Consider the following 11,190-nt stretch of genomic DNA (forward strand, 5'->3'; position numbering starts at 1 on the left):
CACCAACCACCCGACACCCCGCCGCCACCCAATTCCTCGCCGCGCCACCGCCCCAAGCTCCTCCTCATCATAGGAGATGTGGCCGCCACCGCAACCTCCGCGCCGGAATCTCCCACGCTCCTCCTCGCCGTACTGCAGCGTGAGGTAATGACCGTGGATCTGCATCCTGGCCTCCCCACCGTCGGATCTTCATGTTTCATTTGCTTTTGAAAATTTATTATTAGGTATCCAATTTTGAATCTGCTATAAAAACTAACAACATTTTAGTTACCTAAAGAGAAAAGTATACTTTTCGTCCCTCAACTCTCGGTGAAGTTTAGATTGTTCTCTCAATTTCGAAACCGGACAACTTGCACCCCCAACTAATGAAACCGGACAAGGTTCGTCCCTGGCCCCGGTTTTGACCAGTGCTGACTCAAATTCGCGTAATTTTTACAAATCTTTGAAGTTTTTGAAATTCACATACTCTTCTCAAATCCACATAGGTTTTTCAAGATCGCGCAAGTTTTTCAAAAATAAACATACCTTTTTCAAATCCGTGAACTATTTTGAAATTTGTGTACTTTTTTCAAATCCGTGATTTTTTTAATTTGCATACTTTTTTCAAATTAGTGTATTTTTTCAAGTTCGTGTAATTTTATCAAATCCAAGTATTTTTTTCAAATCCATGGTGTTTTTGAAATCCACGTACTTGTTTCAAATCTGCATACTTTTTAAAGTTTATGTATTTTTTCAAATCCGTGTTCCTTTTCCAATCCGTGAACTTTGTTTGAAATTCACATACTTGTATCAAGTTGACATTATTTTTCAAATCCACACATTTATTCTAATTTACGTAAAAGAAATTCAAATCCGTGTACTTTTTCAAGTTCGCATAAACTTTTCAAATTCATTAGCTCTTTCCAAAAAAAAATGTACGCGAATATGAATAAGTACGTCAATTTAAAAAATTACATGAGTACGCGGATTTGAAAAAAGTACGTGAACTTGGAAAAAGTACGCGGATTTGGAAAAAGTACACAAAAAGACAGGGCGCCTCGCGCTTCGACTGCTTTATGGCAATACGCGGATTTGGAAAAAGTACAGTGCCAGCAACTTTCAGTAACTTGCAATCTTGCATAACTTAATTAGTTCTCCACATATAGATATAGATAGATATATACTAGACATGAGGATTCTTTGCATATCTGCTTCATCCAGCCACCACTTCTGTTCTGATGGGATCGGTCTGCCTGCGGGCAGAGACTGGGAAGGCGGGGATCCAGATCCTCTAACATCAGTAAGGCGTGTAGTCAACGTACGGCTTGGGGATCTCGACGTAGCCCTTGGTGAGCAAGTCGACGCGCATCTTGGCAAGATGGAATCGCGAGTGGTTGGGCTCGCCCCTCTTCTCCGGCCGCATCTCCTCGTCCAGCATCCGCCTCCGCTCCTCGAGCCACCCCGGCGGGAACTCCCCGTTGGGCGGGAGGTCCTCGGCGGTGTGGATCTCCAGCCAGCTGCCCAGGTTGAAGGCCGAGCTGATGCGTTTGTCGTCGTAGCGAACCATGCCTTGGCCGGTCGGGGTCGCGGTGGAGGGGTTCGACTCCCTGACGATCCTGTCGGCCGCGTCGCCCAGCTGCCGCGCGTCCAGCGCCGCGCCTCGGGGAAGGTTAGCAGATGCGCCATGATCGTCTCCCGCAGCGTCGCGACGTCAGCCGGCGCCGCCTCGCCGGAGCCGGCCGCTTTCCTTTTGGTGCCACAGCTCATGGTGCCGGCCATCAGTTGATGGGTTTTGGAGGTTTGCTTAAGGATTGGGATCGGTGCGGCGGCGGCGGTGACGTCCCGGTCTATATGTAAAGAGATCGAGTCGGTTTTTTTAGGCAAAGAGATCGAGTCGGTGGTGTCTTTTTTTCTAGTGGGCTGGTCTAGTCCGGTACGCCATAGAGACAGCTGGGCCAGGCCCGGTCTTTTCAAAGATAATAAATTCCAATTTTTGCAAGGAATTTATAGTCCATCGAACCATTATATCTCTTGGCCCATACACAAGGCTCCATCGGCCCGTTCTAATTGCCTCCCTTTCCTTGTCTCAAAAAAAAACGCCTCCGCTTCCGTTCAAAAAAAAATTGCCTCCACTTTTTTTCTCGCTAGCTCCACCTCTCCAACTACAAGGTAAGATCATCCACAGCGGACAGCAAATCCAACCTCTCAAATGCTCGAGGGCACGAGACCGACCGATCACATCTCAAATTTTCCTCTTCACATCTGCGTACCTCACATTTGGCACCCTATATCCATAATACTATGCAACGCGAGCTACTCTACATGACCAAACAACGCACAACAGAGTCGGCATCAAACGGACAACCAAATGCACATAAACGAATTGTACATCATCCAAAAGATCGTCGGAGTTCATCGCCGGACAAATTCTTAACTTCAACAACTAAAAAACGATAATAAACATAGGAGGAGCTTCTTCACCACTTCCTCGCCGAGTCATTTCCCTTCCGGTCGTCGGCATAGTTGTAGGCGTCTGCTGCTGGTGGACGATCTTGGTCGTCTATGAGGAGGAGGAGGAGCTGTGCTCGTCGCCGTCTTCAGAGTCGGAGTCGGAGAGGACGATTAAGCCCTCCATCTGGCGAACGGCGCCCTGTCTTGTTGCCGCTTCACTTGGCGAGCTGAGCTGCCTCCGCCGCTGCCTCCTTCGCCTCGCGCTTCGACTGCTTTATGGCAATCCGCAGCACCTTCTCTCTTCCGTCGGAGACAGCGAGCGTCCGTCTCTGTCGTCGTCAGGGACCGACAGTAGATCCAAGCGACGATTCGCTCGTCCTCGTCAGGCTCCGCCAGCATCCCACAACGGCGGCACACAGGCTGCTCCGTCATGCCCCTCTCCCTTGCCCGCTGTCTCTCGCGGCGGGCGCCTACGATTTTGGAGTGCGCGTGCGGGCCGACGACGCGGGCACTAGAACCCACCGCTGCTCGTGCGGAGCAGCGACCAGCAATGGAAGGGGACGACACGGGGGCGGAGTGGACTGCGCTGCCCTGACGGAGCTGCGCGCGGGCCGGAGGGGCCAGCTCTGGCATCCGCATTGCGTCGGGGCGGGAGCTACAGCGACGATGCAGATCTAGAGCTGCCCCCAATGTCCACCTTGGACCGCTCCAAGGCAATGTGAAGTGCCATCTCCTCGTCGACGTCGAGGTCGGAGCCGGAATAGCTGCCGGAGCACGACATGGCGTCATATTGGATCGGACTTGAAGAGGGGAGAGTAGAGGATGGAGCGAGAGAAGAGTGGGTGAGCTAGGGTTCCGAGTGAGGAGCCGGATTGTTTTTTTTATGAGATAACCATGGGGTCGGTAGTGGGCCTGGCCTATCAGCTCCGACGTGGCGGACGCGCTCAGAGCCGCCTCATACCCACTCTACATTTGGGCTGGATAGGTGCGTCGGACAACCCTGACTTTTGAGGCGTTCATATGGATTGATTTTTTGCTACCGGAGTGACCAATCCGTCCGCCCAGACGTTTGAGACGGTTTGAAGCATGCTCTATAATCTTGAATTTGTATGTGTCCACGGGCAGGCCTGACGACAAGCCGCTCACAATGGGCTCGTACTTCCTATGCCGCTGCTTTTGCTAACAACCCCATGGAAACATGCCAGCTGTTTCTTTGGCTCGCGCAAGTTCCGTTCTGCTCCTGCGCAACTTCAGACTTGAGAGACAATCTGTCACATGTGTCTTCCCCGCTGCCACCTTCTTCTTCCTCTATGGGAAAAAATTTGCGATGTTCCCGGACCACCCTGAAGAAATTTATACTATTTGGGAGCAAACAATCGATCCGACAAGGTTCGATTGATCTACCGTCATCATTGCAATCTTATGGAACCTATGGAAATGACGAATTGCAACGGTCTTCCGCCTGAACTCGAACGGCTTCACACTCACAGCGCCACCAAACCAGAGCCAAAGCTGCAGGCAAATTCAAAGAAGGGGAGCTGCATGCCCACCGGTGGAAGTGGAACCGGAACCCGGCCGGCGACGGATCACGACGTCGTCTCCTTGGGAGGCGCTGCGCCGTTGCACGTCGTTGCACCGCTGCGAATCGCATGGCGCAGCCTCTGCAACGCAGCGTGGGACGAGCCGCCCTCCTCCACGGCCCGCCTGCACGCGGCCTTCATCTTCATGGCCTTCTCCCTCGCCATGGCGCCCTCCTCCTCCGGCCCGCCGCCCATCACGCATCTCACGGCCCGCTCAAGCTCCGCCGCCTCCACGAAGTTGTCCCGCTCCCTGTCCACCTCCATCGCCACGGCCACGCCCACGACGGACGCGAGCTCGAACGCGTTCAGGTGCTGCTCCGCGTACAGCGGCCACGGCACCAGCGGCACGCCGTGCCACATGCTCTCCAGCGTCGAGTTCCACCCGCAGTGCGTCACGAAGCAGCCCACGGCGGCGTGCGCGAGTATCTCCTTCTGCGGGGCGCGCGTCGGCCACACCAGGCCCCGCCCCTCCGTCCGCTCCAGGAACCCCTCCGGGAGGAGCTCGTCCAGGTTCGCGTCCGTCGGGTGCCGCGAGCCGGCGGCCGGAGGGCCGCGCAGCGTCCACAGGAAGCGGTGCCCGCTGCGCTCCAGCCCCGCGGCCACCGCGTGCGCCTTGGCTCTGTCGAACCATCCCAGGCTCCCGAAGCAAAGGAACACCACCGACGCCCGGGGCTGCGCGTCCAGCCACCGGACGCACGGCTCGTTCGACGGTTCGACGGCGTGGTCGATCACCGGACCGATCGGGTACAGCGGCGGCGCGCGTCGTCCGGGCACGCACCGGCCTGCGGCTGTCGCGGCGAGGAGTCCTGCCTCGAGCGCGTCCACCGTGTTAATGACGATGCCGTCGGCGTCCATGAAGCGACGGCCGTGGTACACGAACCACGCGTAGTTAGGGCTCTTCTTATCGCCCAGGAACCCAGGAACAGACCCCGCGGGAACCGGCGGCATGCCGGGGACGTCCACGGTGCCGTCGTCGGACGCGTCGGAGTCGACGGCCAGCGCCGGTAGGCGCAGAGTGAGCGCGAGCAGCGCGGCCGTGGACGTGAAGTAGACGTACGTGGGCACGGCGAGCTCGTGCGCCACGTCGATGACGGCGGTGGCGAAGAAGTCTATGACGAGCGCCGCGGCGCCGAGGTCCGACACGGCGGCCTTGACGTGGGGCGCGTGCAGCTGCATGTAGCGGGACTTGAACTCCTGCAGGTTGCCGGCGCAGTCCGTGGGCGGGTCGACGGCCGGGAGGTGGTGGAACCGGATGCCGAGCCCGGAGGCGGAGGCCGCGACGCGCCTGACGTGCGAGTCCACCTCGGAGGCCGACTCGGGCGTGGCTGGCCGGATGATCAGCACGGTGACGGTGAGCCCGTCTCCGCCGTGAGTGAGCAGCCGCTTGCCGGCCTCGATGAGCGACATGAGGTGGCCCGAGCCGGGCTCCGGGAGGAGGAGGACGTTGGCGCTCGCCATTGCAGCACTTTGTCGGGCAACACGTAAGGAGTGGTCGAAGCCTGCCGTCGTGGTTCTTGCCGGCCGAGGTAGAAGGGCGTGTCCACGCGCAATATATATGGAGAATAGGAACGTTTCTTTTTATGCAACTAGTAATAGGAACGTTTCTTGTGGAAAATACACAGTAGCTTGTGGGTGCTCCACACCCTTGTAGGAATATTGAACGTAAAAATATATCAAAAAATTCAAAAAAAAATCTGAAATCTGAGGATATCGAATATGGGTTCTTGATCTACTCCCAAGTGAAATTTCATGAAAAAAAATACCAGAAAGTGTATCCGTGACGAAGAAAATACTGTCCAAACAAAAATCCATCCAAACAGTTTTTCATATACATAGAATATTTTTTGTCTTTTTGCCACGAATACTTTTTCTGATACTTTTTCACAAAGTTTCACACAGAAGTGGATCGGGTATCCAGGTTTGATATTCCAAAATCTTAGATTCTCTTCCGAATTTATTGGTATTTCTTAAAATTTAATGTTCGTATAGAGGTGTGCAGCACCCGTTACAAATCGGCTTCCTTTTTTTTCTTTTGGACCGGTACTTGTGAACGTTGTGAGCTGTGGGATCTCAACTGTGGTGGAATTAATCGAAACCAGGAGTGTGAACACCGACGACGACACAGTGCAGTGCACACGTTCTTCACAAGTGATTGGATGCTAGCCACGTCCTAGCACGTACGGCGATCGCCTTGGAGCCACCACCACCTCTGGCAGTGGCACGGTGGTACCGGAAATGTTCCCCACGACGGGCAGGTCCGGCCGGCCGTCGGGACGTCTCCGTCTGTGGACCGTCCCTGTGCTACTAGACAGAAATTGTTCGTGAACAGTTTTTTTTTGTTGATTCGTGAACGTCATCATGGTCTGCGTGGACTGACGTCGGCAGCGGCTGGCCGTTCCACCGTCCTCTGGTTGGGCCGTTGGCTCATCGGCGAGCCTCTTGCCAGCAATATCTTCCCGATAATTGATTCCAACAACCTGCAAGTGCACGATGGGCAGGTCAGCCGGTTTGGCTGCCACGCCATGTCACGAAACAACGCCGACTCGCCGCCATGCTGATATGACATGCTAGTAATGAAAGAACATATCATGCTGGTGAGGGAGAGAACCCATTTGACGGTATTGCGTCTCAGTACACTTCTTTTCGATTACGTCGGCAAAGATACTTATCAACAATACCTACAACAACTATGGAGACCAATGTGTACAATAGAGAATCACTTTAGCTATATGCCAGTTGCCTGAGTTTTAAATTTAGGTCAGTCGATTTTGTGGCCGTTGGATCTTGCTTTGCGATTCGTGCATTTTATTTTATTTTCTCTGGGTGTGACTCTGGGTCTGTTGAGCTCGATCTGATTGACTGACCCCAATTTTGGGTCAGTGTGACGACCAATCAGCCGGAATCGACCGCACCGAGGAGAATTTGGGGGGCAAGGAGAGGAAGACGACGAGGGAGGTAGGAGAAGGGCGGTGAGATTTATATTGTGAGCGTTTCTCTCATTGCATTGTCTCACGCAGATGAGGCATTTAATACATACACGCACGCACTCTATACACGCGTACGTTGGGCTCAGCCCATACTGACACCGAGCCCTTTCTCCCTCATAGTCCACTGGTCAGGTGGTAGGAGGTGTGACAATTGCCCCCCTTGAGCGGAAGCGGTGTCATCCCAACATGGTTCCGTAGGGTAACGATGACGAAGCACAGTGTAGTCTTCCCAGGTAGATGAATCTGGAGAGTGAGATGACCACTGCACACGAACTTGAACGACTTAAGTGTTGCCCTTCTTGACCATTCGGCGATCCAGTATCACTTCTGGTTGTAGTGGTGCAGCCATGAGGTCTGGTGTTCAAGGAAGCTCGGCGAAGACTGGAGAGTAGTCTGGTGTGAATGGTCTCAGTTGAAATATGTGAAACACAGGATGGATACGTGAATGGTCTCAGTTGAAATATGTGAAACACAGGATGGATACGACCGTCAGGAGGTGGTGTCAGTTTGTATGCTCAGGTGCCAATGCACTGCTCCACTTTAAAATGGACCGAAGAACTTAAATGCTAACTTTGGGCAAGGGTGATTGGCCACGGTGAACTGAGCATAAGGTTGCAATTTGAGCAGAACTTGTTCTCCCACATTGAAGGAACGCTCGGATCCGTTTCTGTCAGCCTTCTGCTTACATCTGTTTTGTGCCCGTGTGAGCTGAGCGTGTAAGTTGTCATTGTGCATTGCCCAGTCCAGGTCTGCATCCTTGTTTTCCGGCATATTCAGAAATAAGTGTTCGGTGAGGAGTGGTGGGTGGTGTTGTACCATAATTCATCTATCGGAAGCCACTTGCGCCATTGCTTGGGTGTCTCATGGACTGCACACCGGAGATACATTTCGAGACACTGATTAACCTATTCACTCTGTCCATCCATCCGGGGTGGTAGGTCGTAGAGTAGCGGAATTTGGTTCCCGTTGCATCCAACAGAGCATGCCAGATTGCACTGGTGAAAATCTTGTTGCGGTCTGAGACAATTGAATGAGGCATGCCTTGTAGTTTGATGATGTTATGCCAAAAAGCTCGAGCCACTGTTGTTGTGAATGGGTAACGCAGAGGAACAAAATGAGAGTATTTGGTGAAGTGGTCAACAACTACCAAGATTATCTCGTAGCCCTTAGAAGCTGGCAATCCTTCCACAAAGTCCATGGTTAAATCTCGCTAGGGTTCAGTGGGTATTCTAAGAGGTTGAAGGAGGCCGGGTGTCTTCAGGCGCTCGTGCTTAGCATGTTGACAGACGAAGCATTGCCGGAAAAAAAAATCCTCCATGGCTTGTTTCAAGCTGCGCCAAGCAAACAACTTTTTGACCCGCAAGTAGGTAGTTGTCACTCCCGAGTGGCCACCGATCGCACTGGCATGAATCGCACTGATCAATTTTGTCTGTATATCTGCGTTGGCATTGATCCAAATCATGTTGTGTAGACAAATGATACCTTGCCGCAACTCGTACCCTTGGTCATCCGGACTGTAGAGTGCCAGGTGTTGGAGGAGATCTTGGATGTCTGTGTCAGTCTCATAAGAATTCATCACTTCCTGAAGCCACTCTGGTTGATAGACAAACAGGGGATCGAGCGAGAGGAGATGACCGACGAGAGGTAGTGCGTCCACCGCGCCGTGCTCAATACCATGTTGATATTTGAGGAAAACTGTAATCCCACCATCTTGGACATGGCTTTGTGCTGCAACTTTGTTTCTAGTTGCTAATCTCCGAGGTAGCACAAGCTCTTGTGGTCCGTGACAATGACGAATGGCGCATGCTACATATATGGCCGCCATTTCTCCACTGCCATCATAACCGCAAGGAATTCTTTCTCGTAAATTGACAGATGTTGATCGTGGACACCGAGCGCCTTGCTGAGGTATGCAATTGGGTGACCGTCCTGCACGAGCACCACCCCCATGTCCGTGTCACATGCATCCATCTCGATCGAGAACGGGTGTGAAAAATCGGGTAGGGCCATAACAGGGGTGTTGGCCATGGCGTCCTTGAGGAGCTCGAACGCAGCTTGAGCTTGCGCGGACCAGTTGAACTCCTTTTTGGTGAGAAGTTGAGTGAGTGGCTTGACGAGAATTCCATAGCGAGGAACGAACTTGTGATAATATCCTGTGAGACCGAGAATACCGCGAAGTTTTGTTGGATTGGTGGGAGTAGGCCAAGCTTGCATCACACTTGTTTTGCCCGTGTCGGTGCCGATGCCCTCCCTGGAGATCACATGCCCCATGTATTCGATACGTGGCTGGGCGAAGGAACATTTCAAGCGCTTGACGTACAACTGGTGCTGGTGAAGGATTGCAAACACCATGCACAAGTGTTTCATGTGCTCCTGCAAAGAATGACTGAACACCAAAATGTCATCCAAAAATATGATGGCGAACTTACGATTTGGACAGGAGAGGACATAATTCATTAAGCACTGGAACGTTGGTGATGCCGAACGGCATGACGTGGAATTGGAAATGCCCGTGATGGGTCTTGAACGCCGTCTTTTCCTCGTCGCTCTCGCGCATACGAACTTGGTGGTAGCCTGCGTGCACATCAATCTTGGAGAAAACTGTCATTATGGCTAACTCGTCCGACAGTTCGTCGATGACCGGGAGAGGAAACTTGTTCTTGATTGTAACGGTGTTCAAGTGACAGACGTTCCATCCTTTTTCTTGACCAGAAGAACGGGAGCAGCCAACGGGCTCATGCTACTATGTGTAATCACACCCGTGCATAGCATCTCGTTGACTTGTCGTTCCATCGCGTACATCTGGAATGGCGAGTAGCGGTATGACGGCGGTGGCGAAGAAGTCTACGACGAGCGCCGCGGCGCCGTGGTCCGCCACGGCAGCCCTGACGTGGGGCGCGTGCAGCTGCATGTAGCGAGACTTGAACTCCTGCAGATTGCCTGCGCAGTCCGTGGGCGGGACGACGGCGGGGAGGTGGTGGAACCGGATCCTGGGCCCGGGCGCAGAGGCCGCGACGCGCCTGACGTGCGAGTCGACCTCGGAGGTGGACTCGGGCGTCGCTGGCCGGGTGATCAGCACGGTGACCGTGGGCGAGCAGCCGCTTGCCGGCTTCGATGAGCGACATGAGGTGGCCCGAGCCGGGCTCCGGGAGGAGGAGGACGTTAGCGCTCGCCATAGTAGGAACATTTTTGCTGGACTTGTGAACGTTGTGAGCTGGGGATTGGAAATGGAATCGAAACAAAGATTGTACGTACTACGTGTGAAAGCCGAAGACCGACACAGGGCACACGTTCATCACGATAGATTGGACCCTTGGACCCTAGCTATAGCTATATGTCCTAGCACATACGCCACTCGCCTTCGATCCACCTCTGGCAGTGGTACCAGAAAGGTTCCTCACGACGGGCTGGTCGGGCCGTCCGGACATCTACGTCTGTGGACCATTAGTTTATTCGTGAACAGTTTAGAATGTTGATTCATGAACATCTTGGTTGGCGAGGACTGGCCGGCAGCGGCTGCTCCACCATCCTCTGGTTGGGCCGTTGGCTCATCAGCGAGCCTCTTGCCAATATCTTCCCGATGATTCCAACAACCTGTAGATTCACGATGCCCAGGCCAGCCGATCCTTGCTCGCACGCCATATCATCAAACAGCGACCTATTGATTTGCCTCTCGATCGCCGTGAGGACATACTAGCTAGTCAGTCGGTCCTTGCTAGCATGTCATATCATGCCAATGGAGATATGCTCGATAAAGCCCATTTCACGGTTGCATCATAGTATACTTCTTTCCGTTTATGCTGGTGAACACTTGGAGGAGAGTTGTACTAAATCGGCGATAATTAATATGAATCGGAGGGAGTGGAATACATCCGATGGCTAAAGAATCGTTTGGCAGGCGGATTCAATGATGGCATTGCAATATGGTTGGCACAAAAGCCATCACCTACATTTAATAGATACCGGGAATACGACATAAACGGTATCATGTTCTACACTAAGGAATGTGATGGGAGGACGGCATACCATAACAGCTTTGTTCGAATAGAAAGCCTAACTGCAAACGAAGTTCCTAAGTAAGAAAAAAAAAGTTTATTATGAAACCATCGATCGAGGAGATTCAAGAGCTTCATTATGTGAAAATCAAGGTGGCGGTATTCAAGTGCAAATGGGTCACTCGTAGTCAGGTAAAG

General features: G+C 52.8%; 2 pseudogenes; both read right to left on the reverse strand.

The window, feature by feature from the left end:
- Positions 1-1,158: 1,158 nt before the first annotated feature.
- LOC147986945 (uncharacterized) lies at positions 1,159-1,963 on the reverse strand (annotated as a pseudogene).
- A 1,803-nt stretch (positions 1,964-3,766) lies between these two features.
- Positions 3,767-5,577, reverse strand: LOC125539867 (malvidin galactosylase UGT88C3 pseudogene; annotated as a pseudogene).
- Positions 5,578-11,190: the final 5,613 nt, after the last annotated feature.

The sequence above is a fragment of the Triticum urartu genome, chromosome 2A (genome assembly GCF_056163025.1).
Source record: "Triticum urartu cultivar PI428250 chromosome 2A, HENAU_Tu73, whole genome shotgun sequence".
Taxonomy (NCBI): domain Eukaryota; kingdom Viridiplantae; phylum Streptophyta; class Magnoliopsida; order Poales; family Poaceae; genus Triticum; species Triticum urartu.